Source organism: Artibeus jamaicensis, unplaced genomic scaffold (genome assembly GCF_021234435.1).
Source record: "Artibeus jamaicensis isolate MK-2021 breed Jamaican fruit bat unplaced genomic scaffold, CSHL_Jam_final contig_233, whole genome shotgun sequence".
NCBI lineage: Eukaryota > Metazoa > Chordata > Mammalia > Chiroptera > Phyllostomidae > Artibeus > Artibeus jamaicensis.
In genome coordinates, this window is record NW_026521486.1 from 46,732,591 (window position 1) to 46,753,069 (window position 20,479).

General features: G+C 40.9%; 1 protein-coding gene across 2 annotated transcripts in view; it reads right to left on the minus strand.

The window, feature by feature from the left end:
- Nucleotides 1-19,898, minus strand: part of SLC38A4 (solute carrier family 38 member 4) — a 68,090-nt gene extending 48,192 nt beyond the window's left edge. The window contains exon 1 of one of the 2 annotated variants that reach the window (XM_053661554.1): nt 19,837-19,898. The gene's annotated coding sequence lies outside the window, so the exon portion shown is untranslated. Of the gene's footprint in view, nt 1-13,548; nt 13,752-19,836 lie in introns of those variants that run through there. The other variant, XM_037146014.2, reaches the window with a different exon arrangement.
- Nucleotides 19,899-20,479: the final 581 nt, after the last annotated feature.

Below are 20,479 nucleotides of genomic sequence, written 5' to 3' on the forward strand. Positions count from 1 at the left end.
CCTTTCCTGTTTCAGTCAATCAAGCAAGCAGTCACTGAACACCTACTATGCATCCAGAATGGTGGTCCCACGTGTTCCGTGTTCCGTGTTTGTAGACTCTTCTTCTACTTGTGAATACCTGGCTCTGTTTCATCTGACTGGCTACAACCTTTAGAATAACCAGGGAGCTTTACAGTCAATTTGACACACGAGTTCTCCTGGTATCTACATATACATTAATTATATATCATATGTTACATATATGAAGGAAGAGTTCTGCATGCCTATACTGATGTCTCTATCAATCAAGAGTCATAGTGGTTTCTTTCCTATTTACAGAAACTCAGCTTTTATCCTTTGGTTCATATGTATGTTCTTGTAAGTAAGTGCATTTTTGTTCTCACCCTAATTCCAAAATCTTTTTATCAGATATGGGGCTGCCCCATGAAGTGGAGAGCATACTGGAGTTCAACTTCAAGGATACAGATGTGATCCTCATTCTGCTGCCTCCTCTGAGAGACTTTAGACAAGATAGATTTAATCCGTCCCCCCCCCCATGCTACAAGCTCTGCTGTTGTGCTTGCACGCTGAGCTAACATCTTTGCTTATAGGCCTGCCCTTCTAGACTTTGAAGTCCTCAGGAGCAGACACTGTGTCTTATTCAGTATAGCACAGGGTCAGCTGGTATAGATCCTGGAGCTCAAGTGCCTAGATTTACTTAAGTCTGATTCTGGTCACTTATTAACTATCTGATTTTGGGCAAGTTGTTTCCATCTCCATGCCTCAGTTTCCTCATCTGTAAAAAGATAATAATCGTTCCCACTTAACACTGCTATTATGAGGACGAACTAAGTTAATATTTGTAGAACATTTAGAAGAATGTCTAGCACATAGTAAATGTGATGTATTTGTTAGAGGTGTATATTTAGGGAATTGTCTCTAACGTCAAAACCTAATTGTGGCAGAGATTCAGTAAGTCTTTATTGAGAAAGTAAAGTCAAGTAAATATTCTGAAACTCAGTTTTCTCTTTAAAATTGGGTCTGATATAAAATTAGACCCAATTTATATAAGACCCATTATATAAAATTACTTTGAGGTTTAAAAGAGATAAGGGGTATGTAAGCATTATAAATGTAAAAGGTATTTTTATTACCATTCATTCATAAGGGTAATATGACATTAGCAAAATCGGTCATAGATTAAATTAGTTTCAATGCCTTTTGCTTTGGAAGTATATTGTCACCATTCATTAAACCATCATTTCACTTGTTAAACTATTGATTAGTGCTGTAGAAAAGCTAGAAGAATGACAGACTTTGACCCTGGCCCATGGAATCCCAGAAAACAACCACGTAATGAGACATGGCTTGCAATATGTGTTTGTTTAACATTAACCAAACTGTGAAGCTGAACAGCACCATGGTACATGTTTACCCCTGAACTTGTCCTCAGAGCCACTGTTTAAACATGCAAATGTACTGGTAGATGTGGGAGGATTTGGATTGACTTTCTATGGGTCATTTTTCTTTTCAGTCAAATTAACAAAACATGAAGACCCCAAGGTGTACCAAGGCACATTCTCCAAATGCCAAAGTAAGTGACCTACATTATGCTTACGTTCTAGGATTTCAGACTGCTGAACATTTTAGTACTCGTTTTTAAATTGGCCAGCGACATAATTTTGATGTAATCGTAGCTGACTCAAATGTAAGACCCTTTTAATCATCACAAGTTAGTGCACAGATAAACTGAAAATATAAATGAAAGAACTGTCTCTCTTTGAGAAAGCTTGTTGATCGAATGGGAGTGTATAATTAATGGGCGCCTTCCATTTTTACATCCCTTAAATACAAGGAAGTCTTACAAGCATGAATATGTGCTACTTCTCCCTCATTTGAGGTTAACCTGGATATGCTCACTTACAATTTGTGTCTGAAAGTCTGCAGTGTTAAATCCTTTATTAAGTCCAGCCAAAGTCATTCTTTAAAATTTAGAAATGAGGAAACACATGTGCAGGTGTCTCCCAGTAGGAAGCTTGATTGATGTTATAAATAACATCAATTTAAAACCTTTAGTGTTCCTATGAAATAGTCTTATTCCATTTGAGAATGATACCAATTTATTTACCTACAAGGTGGTATAGGTACAAATGGAAACGAATATAATGCCGATGGAAACTGGGGATGTGCACCTCGGCATTTCACATCCTTTCCATCTCTTTCCCTTTCACACAGTTGGTCTTCTGGCTGCTGACACAGAGTTGTTCTCACAGGAGTATAAATGTACTGACATGAATAAATGCCTGCTTCCTCCTAAACAGACTGCTATTGAAGTACATTTATTATATAAGGTGTCTCAAGGTTTAGTACCTATCCAGAGCAGTAAGATTCGTGGTCTCAACAACCCAGCTTCATTTTTGTAAGGTAAATTTAGCTTAAAAAATGAGTAGCACTATTTTGTGGTAGGATAACAAGAACTAGTCTGATGAATTATTTAATTGGCCAGTGTGCAATCACCTAGACTAGTTTTCCCGGGGCAATTGTTAAGTCAACAAGGTTTGTATCACTCCCATGCCCAGTTATGAAAGAATCAACAGGAGCAAGAACTACAGTAAGAAGTAGAGAAAATGAGTTTCAATGAACTGTTCAAAGACCCCCGAGGATTTTACTCAGTGTTTTCTGGTCCTAGTTTAATCACAGAAAAGATTACTTAAATGTTTATTTAAGAGTATAACTTATTTTTATCACACTAATATAAGGATTTAGAAATATGTTGCAATAAAGATGAAACACATTTCTAGATGTCATCTCAACAGAGTAATCACTTCCTGATTATTTCAATAAACTAAATCATCCCAACTACAGTGAAAATTTTGAGGCTCTGTTCATTCTTTTTACTTCTAGAATTTCGGCAAGCAAAAGTACTCATGTGCATTATCACAAATGTTTAGACATACCCATGAGAAATATTTAGGCATGTATTTATAGATAGATTGATTTTTAATGGGAATAAATAGATGAGGTCACATGGCTTTGTAGCACATGAGTTTTCCTCTAAAATGTTTAAGAAGCAACGTTCGTTCTAAGCTTTGCAGTATCTAATCACACTCGGGTATTCTCTGTGTGACTGCTGAGATTTCCTGGGAGTAACTGACACAGATGTACATGACGGTCCGCCTGTATTGAGTAGATTTGGGTGGGCAGCAGGGGGCGGATAATTTTTCAAGAATTCTAAGTAGTTAGAAGGTACCTATCTCAGGCATTTTATTTTATATCTTGACTATACTGAAAAATTAAGACCTCTTTTTGTTTTTTTACTCTATTATTTTTTCCCTCATTCCCTTTATTTTTTTAATTTTGCACAGAAAAGTAACATGTTAAAGAAGGCATGTGTATTCTTTATTTCCTTTTCTACAAGTCAGATAATACATGTAAAATGCTTAGAACAGGGCCTGGGATATAGTAAGAACTAAATAATATCAGTTGTTGTCGATTATACGTATATTTTTAAATCAGTGAACCACATACAATAGCCTACATACTTAGTATTTTATGATAATCTACTCTTAAGCAGTACATTAGTTTCAAGAATTATTCAAGAATAATTACCATATATTAACTAAACCCTAATTCAAAACTTTCATTCCATAATCTTGGCTGAAAACCAGATGGCAAATTTAATTTCTTGGCCTGCTGGGCAAACATATTCCAGGAATGGCCCCCAAAGTCCCATTACTTGTGACATTCACAGATCCTCAGGAGGCACAGCTTTCTTTATGGGCCCCTTAAAATATTCATCCACATGAACAGGAGCATTTGTTGCCTTGTGTTAGCTTGTTAGGAAGTTAAAGTTTCATGTATAGGGAACCTTGAAAATATACATATTTATAGCAGAAATAAGAATATGGGTCTGATGCCTCCTGCACGACCTCAGTCTGATGCAACGTCTGTCTACTCTGGTCTGGTCTTCGATAAAACACACAAACTCGCCATAGCAACCACTGCACCACAAAGCATATATGTGTTTCTAAGATAAGGATGACTTTTTTTAAAAAAACAAACAGACAGAAATATGTTAGTTGTAGAAATACAGTTAGAGTTTCTACAAATAGAAATGTGTATGGTAATAACATTTCTAAGTACTTATTATATACAGTAGGAATCTTAAAGGTATGATGTATTTGTGTGCATAACAATGACTCTGGCAAAGAACACATCACCACAGAGAGGGATGTAAGAATTTGGATTAACGGCCATCATTTTATAAAAAACATATGTCAATATAATGTCTTATTTTTATTTTACTTAATATTTTCTATGTTCCCTAAAAGTGAACTTTGAGGAAGCCGAAACAAAGCCACTCCAAGACACCTATTTCTAAAGAACAAGTGTGAGACGTTCCTTTTAGTGAGAAAATGGTTTGTGCTTTATTGTCAGGTGGGCAAATGACTGGGTCTTCTTTTGGTCCAAATATTTGGTATATTTAGTGGCTTAAATCCCACAGAATTTGAAGTCTGTCACACCTATTTCCTTACTTTCTCTACTCAAAACTTTGTTGCCTTTTATTTTTCTCACTTAATTGCTATTTATTTTTCTCACTTAATTTTGGTGGAGAATAATGCAGTAAAAAAAAAAGGTACTCACATGGTTTTTTGAATTGTTTCTCTAAATTTTTTGCAAAACTTAAAATACAAATTTAGAAACTCAAAAATATATACATATATATTAGTTTTATTGAAAAAATTACAGAGAGGCACCAATTAGCTTTTTATTTCAACTTTGATCAAAGTTTTTAAAAAGCGACTCTGCAGGAAATGACAGCTCAGGGGGATGTGAAGACACAGAATAACCTCTTGCCAGATGAGAGGATTAAATTTCTGAAAAGTCCATGATGAGAGAATTACAGAATGAATAATTTAATAGCTTATGGGGAAGATATGGTTATATGGCTGGGGCCGAGATTGTGTGAATTGGTAAAATATTTTTACATTCACAGAAATAAAAGTATTACCAATGATATTGCTACATATTAACACAATTAAATTTTAATTTTCACCTTTTGTTTATTAAAACATTCCTGGAGTCTTACATTTTGCTGGTGCAGAGCAAATTACACTTAAAAAATTAATTTCTATTAAATAAGCTACTTAAATATAATACTAATGAAGTAATAGAAAAGTATTAATAAAGCCAAAGGCCCTTTAGAAAGGATTTTCCAGTATATATGTCTAGCATAAGCATAAGCCATTAGATTCTCCTATCCTCTCAACAGTTGAACAGAATAAAGAGAACTCAGACTAAAGTTAAAGGTTTGCTATTGACTTTCACCTTAGAAAATAGAGCCTGCACGTTCATCCGGCATAGTAGCAGGGAATGTTTGTGTGACCCCTGTAACCCATCCTAATGTCTCTTCTCATGGGATAAACAAATGGTGCAGGTCATTCCTCCTCTAGGAGTCTTTTGTCAGCTCTCAGTAGACGTGTTACAGGGGCGTGTCAATGAGCTTTGCCACACCACAGCCTTAAAGGTGGCTTAGATACTAAATCACAAAGACTATGATGCACTGCTCCATGACTTACATTTTTCAATAATTTCAAACCATTTACCCAAATAATGAATATTTAATATATGTTAATAAAACATAATAAGATAAAATAATGAAAATTAAAATACTTAATATAAAATATTATTTATATGCTGAATTGTTACTTTATTTGTATTGTTTATTCCATTAAAGTTGTCCCAATATTTTGCTCCCCTCTACCCAGCCCACCCCTCTCACCCACAGTCAATCTCCTCTCCATTGTCTGTGTCCGTGGGTCATTCATTCATGTTCTTTGACTAGTCCCTTCTCCTTCCTTCCACCATTTCCCTCCTCTTCCTCCCCTCCTACAGCTATCAGCTTGTTCAACGTTTCCATGCCTCTGGTTTTCTCATTCTTGTTAGTTTATTTTGTTCATTAGAGTCCAGCTCTAAGTGATGTCGTATGGCATTTGTCTTTCACCAACTGGCTTATTTCACTTAACAAAATAGTCTTCGGTTCCATCCATGCTGTCACAAAAGGTAGGCATTCCTTCTTTCTTTCTATCACATAGAATTCCATTGTGTAAATGTAGCACAGTTTTTCAATCCACTCATCTACTGATGGGCACTTGGGCTGTTTTCAACACTTAGCTATTGCAAATACTGCTGCTATGAGCAAAGGGGTGCACAAGTTCTTTTGAATTGGTGTGTTGGGATTCTTAGGGTGTATTCCCAGCAGTGGAATCACTGGGTCATAAAGCAGTTCCATTTTTAATTTTTTTCAGGAAATTCCATACTGCTTTCCACAGTGGCTGCACTAGTGTGCATTCTCATCAACAGTGCACTAGGGTCTGCCTTTCTCCACATCCTCACCAGCACTTGTTGATTTATTAATAAGAGGCATTCTGACAGGTGTGAGGTGCATCACTCTGATGGCTAGTGATGCTGAGCATTTTTTCATATGTCTCTGGGCCCTCTGTGTGTCGACTTTGGAGAAGTGTCTATTCAGGTCCTTTGCCCATTTTTTAATTAGGCTGTTTATCTTCCTGGTGTTAAGTTGTATGAATTCTTTATATATTTTGGAGATTAAAACCTTGTCCAATGTATCAGAGGCAAATATGTTCTCCCATACAGTCAGTTCCCTTTTCATTTCAATGATGGTTTCTTTTGCTGTGCGGAAACTTTTTAATTTGATGTAGTCCCATTTGTTTTTTTCTTTTTTCCTTTATTTCTCTTGCCCTGGGAGATACATTGGCAAAATTATTGCTGTGTGGGATGTCTGAAATTTTACTGCCTGTGTTTTCTGCTAGGGCTTTTATGGCATCACAACTTACATTTAAGTTCTCTTACCATTTTGAGTTTATTCTTGTGTACAGTATAAGTTGATGGTCAGTTTCTTTCTTTCTTTTTTTTTTTTTTGCATGTACCAGTCCAGTTCTCCCAACACCATTTATTGAAGAGACTGTTTTCACTCTATTGTATATCCATGCCTCCATTGTTGAATATTAATTGACCATAGAGACATGGGTTAATTTCTAGGCTCTCTATTCTGTTCCATTGATCTATGTGTCTGTTCTCACGCCAGCACCAGGACACTTGATTACAGTGTCCTTATAGTATAGTTTGATATCAGGTACTGTGACCCCTCCAACTTTGTTCTTTCTCAGGATTGCTGAGGCTACTCATGGTCTTTTTTGTTCCATATAAATTTTTGGAATATTGTTCAAGATCTGTGGAGTATGCCATTGGTATTTTAATAGGAATTGTGTTGAATCTATAGATTGCTTAGGGTAGTATGCAAATTTTAATTATGTTAATTCTTCCAATTCATGAATATGTACATGCTTCCATTTATTTCTATCTTTCTCAATTTCTTTCTTCAGTGTTCTATAGTTTTCCCAGTACAGGTCTTTTACATCCTTGGTTAAATTTATTACTAGTTATTTTTTTTAAGTCAAACCAGACTTGCAGAATGAGAAAAGTGAGTTCTTTTTTGTTCCTTAGACATTATTTTTATTGAATTTATTGGACTGATGGTTAACAAAATTATATAGGCTTCAGGTATACAGTTCTATAATACATCATTTGTATATTGTATTGTGTGTTCACCACCTTAGACATGATTTTCTCATGATCCTTGGCAAAAGTGTTACAATATAAACCCCCAAAATGAAGTGTTTTATCACTTAGCTTAGATAGAATGGTAAATTTCATTTTTATTTCTTATTATGGAAAATTTCAAATTTGCACAAATGTAAATGGGATAACACAGTGAAACCTCACATGTGCGTTATCTAGCTTCAAAATTATCGACCATGGCCTATCTTATTATATCTGAACTACCACCCCTCCCACCCATTATTTTAAAGCAAAGCTCAAATATATAATTTCCTAGTAAATATATCTGTATATATCAAAAACAGAAAAGTACATCTTAAAAAGTAGTCATGTGTCACAATTGTTAAAACACCCCCTACTGATGGCTGGTGATGTCTTGCAACCCTTGAGAAAGCCAGGGTAGGCCCCAGTGGTCAGGCCGGCACAGGTTTTGAACCCGATTGAATGACCACTCCAGGTCAGTTAGGTTCTATGAGGAAGAAGCGTCAGGTAAGTCATAGAAGATTTACTTAGAAAAAAAGGATATTTGGGAAAACTTGGGCAAAATGTAGGCCAGAAGATCCTCAAGGAAACAGGCAAAGGAATGACAACAAGTTACAACTTGTTTTTTAACAAAAGGCAATTTTATGAAATTGAAGGAGCAGAATACTGATGTTTCAAAATTACATTTTAAACATTGTGTAAGTCAACAAAATTCAAAACATGGGCAATTCTATAGGATATATGGTGTGGTTGTATCATCAAATAAATTGTAAAAGAAAAAAGAGAGATTGAGGGTGGTTGAACCTACAAATTAAGACAGACTCAAGAGACAGACATATCAACCAATGAGTGTATGAACCCTGTTTAGATTCTGACTCGGAGAAACTATGGATAAAACAAAAAGTGAGAGACAATCAGAGATATTTGAAAACTGCATGGAAACATAATAACATTAAGGAAATGTGGTTTATTTAAGGTGTTATAATATTAGTTATTCTTAAAGACTTCTTTATCTTTTTGAGATATAGACTGAATCGTTTTTGGATCAAATTATATGTTGACTTGGATTTGCTTAGAAATAATTTAGTTATCATTGTGGTAGGCATAGAGGGAAGAGAGATGTGGGCACAGATGAAACACAACAGACCAGTACTAAACATTGTGGAAGTGGGGTGAAGATGGAATTTCATTATACTATTTTCTACTTTGGAATATGTTAGCAACTTTTCATATTAAAAAAGTTTAAACTTCTTAGTTTGGAACTACTATAATGTATGTCTTGATATTCCTTCCAAGAGTTTGAAAGCAGAACAAAGATACTATAAATTATTTCAGCCAGCCAGAAGTTTCTATTAACTGGCAATTATGAGTTTTGCCATTAGTTGAAGTTAACAATGCTGAGCACTCTGAGACATTTTTTAAAGGCTCTGGCTGTATTCTAATTCTTTGAAAATCGACAGTCTATGGCTAGTACGATTTCTTTCTAACCAGAATACTGCGTTCATTCCCTAATTAGGTTAGAAAGTGTTTTGGTATATCCTTAGCCAGGCAAGTGAGACTTTTGTGCAGAAATTTTCCTCTTATGTCGCTGTGAAATTTATGCACGTCCCTGTGCACATGTGCACCATGCCTAACTTTTGATGACATCTTCAAAAATTATGAAACACTTGCATACACAAAGCTCCAGTCACCTAACAAAGAATAACTATTTAAGGTGTGGCCTCTGGACAGAATGAAATCAGGATCTGCATGGGACTCCACCCCTTGTCCCAAATTCAATCCACCTTGCTATTAACTCAAAATATTGTTCTGTTCATAATAACAATAATTGCATGCTGTGGTCTAAACAACCACTGTTAGATCTGTAATTCAAAACACAAAAGGGGTTTGTTTAGATATTGGTGTAACCAAAACAAGTGCAAATGGTCATGCCCTTGATTGGACTGAAGCCAGGCTTAGTGCAACGTCAACTAATTTATAGGGAAGTATTGGAAAGCATTAAGACTTTGAATGTGTAGATCAAACAACCAGTTCATTTGTTGAAATTTTTACTTTTCTCGGGCCACAGGTTGTATCTGTAAATACTTCAAAGATAGATGACTCATCATGAGGCTATTTTAATTACTCTTTGAGACTAATATCTAGCATTTGTTTCTTTCTTTATAGAAATTCATTCATCATTTGATTACCTCATACCAAAATAAAATCTCCGCCAAGCCACACATATTTCTATTAAATCTAAGAAGGAAAGGATCATTCTGTTTCAATCTGTTTGGGTCCAATCTCAGTGGGTGGGCGGCGGGAGACTCTCTTCCCGGCTGATAGGCATAGAGGTGCCGTGCCCCTTCCTGTGGCAGCAGTTAGGGTTGAGAGACACAGCGGAGCCTAAATGATCAAGTTTTGTGGTCTGCATCCTCCACTCAGACCAAAATTCTGTTAGTGTTGTAAAGTCTAAAATCGCAGTTTTTAAAGTTCTCATTAGTAATAATCATATTCATGATAGCCCAGCATTGTACCACACAACATCACATGTACCAAATCAGTAACATCTCAGCTTTGGGGTAGGTATTATTATTACCCCCATGTTACAAGTGAGGCAACTAACACTAAAAAAGATTGAGTAACTTGTTTGAAGACTCAAGCTGGTAAACAAATGGCTGAGTCAGGCCCCAAGTCCAAATGCAGAGCCCAGCTTCTAATGATATGCCATTACCATTGGGAACACACTTTGTATGGGGTATTAATCCTAACAGGATCACCATCTTCAAGACAGATGGAAGTGAACTGGAGAGCTCAGCATGAGAGCAAGGGCAAATACAGCAGGTATTATGGAGAAAGAATGATACAAGAGGGCAGAGGGTTCCAGGCAGGGCAAATGGGATCAGAAGTTTGGCCCCAAAACAACTAGAGTTTACTTTAGCTCACATGGAATGTTTGTGGAGAGTCTGGCTGAGGCTGAGCTTGACTGCCAGGTTGAGGAGTTTAAACTTCATGGAATTCTGGTATAAAAAATAATGTGAAGCATTGTGTTTGGTTTCATTCTTCCAAGTGTGGATACTGCTATATTACTACACAATTGTTTGAAAGTAAAGTTAGTACTTCATTTTTGTCTACATTGACATAGTACACGAGGCATTTCTATTTTACTTTTCTTTCAGAAAAACTCAATTTCTTCTCTTTAAAGAAAAAGTTTTAAAAAGCCAGCAAACCTTTCCATCACCCCTTAAAAAAACATCTACAATGCTGGGTGCCAGTCTGTGTGTTTACACTTCCTGTCACACTCCCTGCCGACTGTCACCCTTAGTCGGTGTGACAGGAAGTGACGGTGCACCATCAGAGAGGTGAACCGAACTCAGTCGGCCTTCCATTCAGTCTCCGGTTTAGAGCCAAGGGTCCCTTCCCTCAAGACTACCCGGCCGATTTGTCTGCCCTCCCACCCGCTGTGCAGCCTGACAGAACACACAGGACGTAGGACCCGGAACAGCCCGCAGAGTGGTGTGTAGTGAGTAAGGTCTGCACAAAATGAAATGTGTCGTAAAGACAGCACACGCGACTGTATTCCATGTCAGATGGTTCAGAAGAGCAGATCTGCCGACAAAATGAGTTCTGAATTATTTGAGTCATATCAGTCTTTTATGTATTTACCTGCCCTCCATCATCCGGTAGCGGGTCGGATAAGGGCTGTTTTTCAAATAGAAATCACTAAAAGTGAAGATTTAGGGCAGTACCTTTAGTTAGATTTGGGTCCAGACTGATAGCTTTCGTAATTTCATGAATTAACATGTCTCTGAGAGCCCCAAATGGGAAATTTAAAAACTCAAAGGGGGTTTACATTCCCAGAGAGCAGGGGGGATTTTGTTCTCTCCTGGGCTGGGAAGGCAGGGTGGTGGTGGGGAGAGCTGTGCAGTGCGGGCGGCTGAAGGGAGGGGCTGCACCTCATTGTTCTAGGTACTATTCAAAAGTGATGCACTTTCCATAGCTGGTTCCAGCCACCAGTGTCCAGATTCCCTGTGCTTGTAAGAATTCAGGTGAAGACTAACATTCTCATTTTAAAACCCGACTTAAACCGAGTCTGGGAAAAGCTTCTCCCACCGGCAGGCAGGTGGGCTGAAAGGACAGAAAAGCATAACACGAGCCATCTCAGGGCCCTTGATAGTTGCCCTGGGGCTAAAGATGCTGCTTTGACTTACTGTTACTAAGTGACCTGTGTCAAACTGAACAGCCACTTGCGGTCACCTCCAGCCATGCCTCTGTCCCTGACTTACCATCTATGTGACTGAACATAGGCAGGGAATTTCCTGTAGCAAAGGCATTGTTTTCTTTAGTCTCAAGAAATCTGAATTGTCTTAAGATAAAATCACAGAACAGATTATTATATGGGTGTGAACATTTCTAAATGTGCCAGATTTTATACCTTATTGTCAAAATACATACTTTTCTCTGTCATACCCTGTTTCTCCCTTCCAATCCTCCAGTGGCATCTGTTTTAGATGAAGGTGTGCTTTATGCATCCTTTGCCCTATCACACTCTATCTGAAGAGAAAAACTTATTCAAACTTTGTCCTCACACTTTTTACCTTGCCAAGTGGCTTCTGCACTTCTTGAATTCAACTAAAGCTCTAAATAAGTGTAGCAATTGAGAGAAAAATCATACCATTAAGTGTAGTCAAGCAACTGGAATACTACTCAGCAAGAAAAAGGACCCAACTATTGATCCAACTTGAATGGATTTCAAAAGCATTATGCTTAGGGGCCCTGGCTGGTGTGGCTCAGTGGATTGAGCACCAGCCTGCTAACCAAGGGGTCACTGGTTTGATTCCCAGTCAGGGCACATGCCTGGGTTGCAGGCCAGTTCCCAGCAGGGGACACACAAGGGGCAACCATACATTGATATTTCTCTCCTTCCCTTCCTCTCTAAAGATAAATATATTAAAAACATTTTTTTAAGCATTATGTTTAGGGGAAAAAATCTCAAAAAGATCATGTACAGTGTGATTCCTTTGATGTAACATTCTCAAAACGATTGAACAGTATAGAGTAGGACAATGTCCGGTTGCCGGGGACCGGGAGACGCGGTGACTAGAGGAGGCGTGGGGAGGTCTTTGCTCTGCAGTGAGGGTTCTGTGTCTCGGTTGCGCTGGTGGCTACACAAATCTCTGCATGTAATAAAAATGACATAACAACTGGACATATATTGTTCCAAAGCCAATTTCCTGGTTTTGTTATTGCAAGAAAAATATATCTAACTAATCATTAAAAGAGACTGGGTGAAAGGTATTTGGAGTCTCCTTGAGTGACCTTTGCAACTTCCTATGAATGTATAATTATTTCAAAATAAAAAGGTCATATATATATATATATATATATATATATATATATAGTGTGTGTGTGTATATACACACACACACACACATTATATATATATCAACCAACAGTATGGACACCTCTGTATAGCAAGTATAAATATACCATAGCAACATTGGCCAAAAAAGTGTCTGATATATTTTTTAAGTGTACTATTACTAAAAAACTGCTTCAAAAGACGAAAAATCATAAAACAGTGATGAAATGTGCTCTCAGGACTATGGTCGCCCCACTTATGTAGTGCTTTGAGCCATCTGATTGCTTTTCAGGCATTCACAAAGGCTTGAAACACAAACTCTTTTAGTTACATCACTTGAACAATCAAGGTCAGTTTGATCATAGAATTTGCAAGAACATTCCTATCCATATATCACATTCCTCCCACAGGGAAAAATTCCAGAAGATAAGACCATAGTCCGTGCAGCCACACAGGAAACATTTCTTAAAACAGAAAGGGCCACCACAGTCCCTAATGAATCTCTCCCTCTTCCCTCATTTTTCAGTTCTTTGCTCCTTCTCCTTCCAGGCTCCTGTCATTTCTCGCCTAGTCTCTCCAGCAAAGTTAAGCAAAAACAGACAAACCTGGTGCAGTACTGTGTCCCTGAAGGCACTGGTGTCCCGAGTTCCTCCTGGCTCGCCCACTGCAACCCAGCTCATGCTCCCTGAGCCCTGTGCATGACCCAGTGGCCCGGTGGCAGTGCAGGACACAGGCGTCACCGGACAGCCAGGAGCCACTAGCCACCAGGCACCGCCAAGATGCTGCCCGGTGGGAGCACCAACACTGCAAACACAGCAGCGGCCCGACCAACCTGGCCTCTTGGTCAGTTACATTTTTTTCCATTTCCTTCTTTAACATTTTTATAGTACCAGGAGTGTACCCAATGTTATAAAAGTATGCCAAAACAAAGAGCAAAGTCCTTGTCCTGAGGAGTATGCAATGTAAAAGGGGCAATGACCCAAGGCAAAATGACAGGACAAACACAGGCTAAATTCACTTTGCAAAGGCCTTAAACATTCCAATGAAAATGTGTTTAGTTGAGGAATAAATACTTCCAGGGGAAAAAATGAAGCAGATTGTCATTCTTTCATTCATTCAGCAAATGTCCAAGGGTCTGTTTCAAAGTCTGCCAGGTACTATAAGAAGCACCAGGGTGACAGCAGTGACCAAAAGTGACAAAAATAAAAGGAAACAAGGGAATTGGAGATGATGTTCACTTTGCTGATGGATATACATTAGATTTATCAGGTGCAATAGGGGCAAACAGCCAACAGGAAATAAGGGAACGTTTCCATTTTATGGTATAGGAAATGACAGTATTCTGGGCTGGGCTGCTCTACAAATGCATTACGTAGCCCCTTTTTCTTTTTTTAAAGATTTTAGTTATTTACTTTCAGAGAGAGGGGAAGGGAAGGAAAAACAGAGGAAGAGAAACATCCGTCTGTTGCCTCTCACATGCCCCCAACTGGGGACCTGGCCCACAAGCTGTGCTTGTGCCCTGAGCAGGAATCAAACCGGCAACCTTTCAGTCCTCAGGTCGGCTCTCAACCCACTGAGCCACACCAGCCAGGGAAGCCCTTTTTCCATTTCCTCTCGTCTGTTTCCTTCATTTTAGTTATGATAGTAAGAGGAAAGCACATTATCAAAGAACATTTAGTGTGGACAGATGTTAACATTTCAAAATAATGCTGTGGGTGGCAGAAGTAGTAACAGCTATCCCATATCAAGCGCTTACTATACAGCAGACATTATTCTCAGCATTTTTACACATGCCAACTTATTTAATTCTTATTACACATCTTATGAGCTAAATGCCATTATGATCTTCATTTTATAGATAAAGAGATCGAAGCGCAGAGAGATTAAGAGGCTAAGATATAATAGCCAGGATATAATGCTAAAGAGTGAAAGATTTAATCTATCAATTGAAATTAGGTTTGGGGTCATTTGTAGACTTCACTCACCCTTTGAATTCCCTTCCTAATAAAAATATGACCAGCAGTATTTTAAATGTTTGAAAAGGTGATGAGACATGCAGGCCTCTGAGCCTGGAATGAAAAATTGGTATAAATGATTCCTGAAGGGAAAAAAAGGACATTGGGAGTTAAGTTTTCAAAGTCTGTTATTACAAGCCCGACTCTCAACTGGCATAAACATCCAACTGTTATTCCACCCCCCATCTCACTTTATGCTGTAAATACATTTTTACTTCTTAACTCCTCTATAACACACTGAAATAAAAAATAAAGCCCCTGACAACTAAAATAAAGAGAGAAATCCTTGCCTCAGCCCGGTGACCCCTGGAGAAAAACACAGAAGAGCATCTGTTCGGAAGTCTTTTTCGTGATTGTGAGGATTGTATCTATGGTAAAGTAGAATAGCCCCTTGAGAACCAGAGAAATAACTTGGTTTTTCCAAGCGGAGGGCGACAAAGTCTAGTTTTTCCATTTGTGTATGTGTTTTAAAACGCTAACATTACAAGGAGTCTAAATAACTATAATTCTCTATTGCAGAGCCATAATAAGGTAATAAAATAATAAAATATATTGCTAATTGCTTAAATAATGTCCTTTCATTCCACATCATTTCAGAGGAGCTTAACTCCTGTTCGTGTCAGTTAGCCTGTGGTAAAACTGGTTTTGGTATATGTTCTTTTGTTTAAAGTTGCAGAACCTGTCCACCACGTTAAGTGAGGACCTACTGTATTCAGTCATTCTATTCCCTAGAGCATAGTCGTCTCAGAACTTGACGGGGGGGGGGGGTGGGGGGAGGAACGCAGACACTTGCAGAGACAATGCACGAAGGTCTCCTCCATGGCACCTTTCTCCCAGCCGCCTCCCTTGCATCCTGCACTTTGTGGTACCGAACGGCTATGTTCCCAGAGGGGCTCCCACCTTCTCCATTCTCTGTGCAAACTGCTCTCCCTGTTGAGAATCCTCTCCTGCTTCCCTTGCCTGGCTAACTTTTATTTCTGCTTCAAAACCTAGCTCAGGCATCACCTAGTCTTGAAATGTTCTCTGACCCCTTTTCTAAGCCAGGTTCAGTGGCAGTGCACTCAAATCTGATTTTTCCCTGGCCCTCAACTTGCTGTTAGTGTAACTGTTTATTTATTCTTGCCCTGCTTCCAGACTGATCCATTTAGTTAACAAACATTTCTTGTGCACTTAGTACTTGCCCAGGACTGTGGTAGGTGTTAGGGAGACAGGGATAAAGGAAACTCCCTAATAGCGTTTCTGAAAGACAGTGACACTCAATGCTTGCTTGTGGAATGCATAAATGGAATTAGGTCACTTACAAAAATAGTGGAAGGGAGACCTGAGGGAGGTTTGCAGCCGTATGACAGTGATTCGCTTTTTCCACTCTCTGGTCTCTCACATCCTACTCTGTTAGGCAGTACCTTTCTAAGCCTCTTCTTCCCTCAAGCGTCTCTGCTCCTGGTAGTCTTTCTCTCACTGCTGCCTTTACTGGAGGCAGGAACTTTGTCATAAAAGAGACATAGTTCTGATGCCAGCACTGTCACTTGCAAGCTGTGTGACCCTTGGCTCTTTCCTTAATTTCTCTGAGCTTCAATATCTTCCTTCATTGAAGGGAGATAACCAGCACCTACAGCATGGAGGACCGTGTGAGGACTAAACGTGATCCGCACATGTGAAGGGCTTAGCTCAAAGGCTGATCGGGAGGACCCTCCCTTCCTTTCTTTTGTTCTCCCCATGCCATCCCTTGCCCTTCCTCCAAGATGCCATCAAGGCAGTAGTGCCGTGGGAGGTCATTTCAGGTGATACATGGAAGCACATTTTCAAAAATTATTATTTTTATATTTATTAAAATATATTAACTCTTATTAAATATTGAATATGATTATATAGTAAATATATTAACCCTCATTAAACCTTATTAAATCTTTGATTTAATGAAAATCATTGCATTGGATATATAAAAAGTAAACTAAGCGAGGTTTAGGTTGTTAAAAGTAGTTAGAAACCATCAGTAAGTCCGTATGAAGGGTAGGGGGGAAAAGGATAGATGCCTGAAACACACTGATGAAAATGAACAAAGGCAATAACGTAAAAGAAGGGAAACATTTAGAACAGAGTCCACAAGCTGCTATGCTTATTGTGCTTGCCTTCAGCATTCACTGTGCTGATAGGTAACCATAGTTATACCCGGCATTGCTCAGACATCATCTGTTTAAAAAACAAGAACAAAGTGCAGTCCTGGGGCTGCAAAGATTTAGTCTTTAGCTGCATGATTATGCCATTGACTTTCTTAAGATGGGGTTAGCCTGCAAGAGACCAAAAGGTCAGCCTTGGGTCCCTAGAAAGTCACCTCTCTAGTTCTTCCCATGATAAAGTACAATTCAAAGTGAAAGAATTGTTCCTTTACATTTATGAAAAGTTAATGTCCAGATAGAACTACCAAAGATGTTCTATGCTTCCCACAGTGTACATTTCCCTTTCCTGATCTTTAAAATAGATATAATAATGGAATGTATCTCATCAGGTTCTGAGAATAAATATTAACATAAAAGAAGCACCTGATAATACGAAAGAAATACGTATCTCTCTGCGATCATTAATCTAGCAGAGGCCAGCCTCCCCGGAGCACTGGGTGCTGCACACTCAGCTCACTGAGCCCTGCAGCCCAGAAGGTTATTTGCCTCCTGATGCCAGTCTTCCTGCTTTTTGATGTTTGAGATAAAATCAGCTTAATAAAAGCTTCCTGTGTCTGGACACATGGTATTCAGTAATTTGGGAAGGTCAGATGTTTTCTTCAGTGTCTCTGTCCTTACAATCTGCTACCAAGAACATAGATTTTTTCTGTAGCCTCATTTGTTCGAATTTGAGAGGCGACATCACACACACACATTCATACTCATGTGCCTTGTGAGACAGTCCATCAATCTCACTGACTCTTGTAGACACTTGTTTGCAGTGGGGGGAAAACCCCCATGGGCTTATTTCCCTACTTCAACCCTCTGGCCCCCAAAGTTAAGGGCTACAAAAGGCTGTAACTAAAGCTGAAGCAAGCCCAAGCTACAGCCCTGGCCACCAGGCCTTGGAAATTGTGATCTAGGAGTAGGACGCTCTCTTTACAACATAAACCATTTTAATTGTAATGATTGTGTTGCTGGAAAGCAATCAAAGATGAATTAAGAAACCAGGAAACTGGGAAACAGGCCTTCCACAGCAAAGGCCTGGCCGCTCTCCCCTTCGCTTGGTGAAGGTGAGAAGCTGCACTTCTCCCAAGTGGATAAGGAGGAATGCAGACCTGGGAAGTGCCCAGGCCTGTTCAACTCACAGCCCCAGGGCAGCAGCTGCCGCCTCACCTCTATTCTCAGAATCCGAGATCCCCCCCTCCCCAGGCAGGTGGAGATGCACCTTTGGCACCCAGAAACAAGCCGCAGCAGTCAACCTTTCCCCTTCCGGTAAAACCAGCCTCAGGCTTCTAAAGCCCCCTGCAGAGGAGGGCGCGCAGCTGGGCATCTCGGGTCCTCGCCACGAATCTCAAGGCCCCCAACTACTGCGCCCTTGCTTCCCCGGACACGCCCTGGCACAGTAGGGACAAGGTTCCCTGGCCTGGGTTTCCCCAGTTTAGTTCGTCCCCTTTCCTCTAACCAAATCAGCGGCTCGCTGTGCACCTCCTGGGCTGGTCCCGACACGCAGAGAACAGGGGGTCTCGCGGGTCCCTGCCCCCCACCACACTCAGCGCCTCCCCCCACCCCACATGGCATCCACGCAGGTGGCAGTGTCCACCTGTACCTCCGACGGCAAAGAGCCAGCCGCTCCCGCCCTCTGTCCCCGAGAACAGCTGGCTGGTCCCTGTCCTCGCCGCTCTAGTCTCCAGACTCGACTCGGAGATGCTCCCGACTCACCCTCCCAGGGGCTCCTGAAGTCCGGGTTCCTTTCTCTCTTTTCTTCATTCATTCTTTTTTCTCCATTTTCCCTCCCACTCCCCCCTTCTTAGGATCCGGCCTCTTATGGTTCCCGCCTTCTCCCCTCCTCTGCGGACTTCCCCGCTCTTCCCCGACATCCCCTCTCGGTTCCAAAGACTTCACTTTTCAGGGTCGCTCCGCATTTCTGCGCCCCTGCCTTTTCTTCCCAGCGTGGCCCCTACCGCACCCTGCTTCCAACCCGACGGCGCACAAGGGCTCAGTCCACCACACCCCCCACACCGCGCACCCGCGACCGCAGCCAAGGACCCTCGGCCCAGCACTGCACTGGCTTTCCTCCTCCCTTGAAGAAGACTCCCCCGGGACTCCTGGGGTCGGAGACCCCCAGCTGGCCTCTCGGGTGGCCCAGCTCTCGGGGACGACGGGTCTATTTAAAGTCCTACACCCGGTGCCCTCCGGCTGAGGGCGCGGGCACAGGTCCCGCGGCTCGGATAACACCTTGCCAGCCCCATCCTGAGCTGATGTGGAGCCAGCACCCGATAGGCAGGCTGCACAGCCACGGCCCACCCAACTCAAAATCCCAGCGCCAAGGGAATCCCGGAGCCGGGGCGACCCCACGTTCGCCACCCACTTCGCGCCCCCGGGGGCAGCACCGCTCCGCGCAGGGAGCCACTCCAGCTTTCCCAGGGAGACCGCTTCACCTCCGCGCTACTTCGCAGCTATTCGGTCCGGTCATCAGCCAGCAATAACCCACCCAGAGTGCGAATTTTTAGAAAATAATAAGAAGAATCTGGGATTATCAACAAGTTATGAAGAGCCGCAACACCTAACCTAAGCCCTAGATGGTTGAGAGACGGGCTGCACACGTGTGCGTGTTTCCACACGCGCGCACGAGCGCGCACAGACACACCCCAGCTAGGATCCAGCCACAAGTTTGCATATTGACAAGTCTCTAACAGAAAACATAAAAACTTCCACTCACCTGCCCTCCTTTCTACCCTCTCGGGATTGAGATCCAGGGGAAGTATCGGAAAAGGGTGGATTAAGAGAACCTTCCTCCTTTTCTTTCCGCCTAAGAGTGGAAATTTCCATCATGTGATAGGGGGCAGCATCCCCAGTGTCGCGTTTCCTGTGGACCCTCCCTTCCAGCCCAGCCGCCAATCGGCAGACAGCAACCTGAGATAGAAACCAAAGCATCCTCCCAGGTGGGGCAGAGCTGTCCCCTGTCCCCGAGAGCGAGGGCTGGGAGTTGCGGGTCTCCCTGCTCCCTGCCCTGGGTTCCCCAAAACACAGATTTTTGTGTGACCGGTGTGTGTGTGTGTGTGTGATTAAGTTTCTTCATTAGCCAAGGTTGCATTTATTGGATCCTCCCTCTATGCGGAAATACATGTTGATCCTCATTTTGAAGCCTGTGAAAGTCTTTCCGGTAGGTGACCATTGGGTTCAGAGATGTTACACCTGAACTTAACATAAAGAAAAGAAAAATAGACAAATGGGGCAGGGGCACAAATGAGAAACCTGTCATTCACAGTTAAAGTCACCTTACGCGAGAGGGCAGTGGATCATCACTGGCCTAACACTTTTCTGTGGGTAGGAGGCCTTCCAGGGGGAACTTCTGTCCCCCT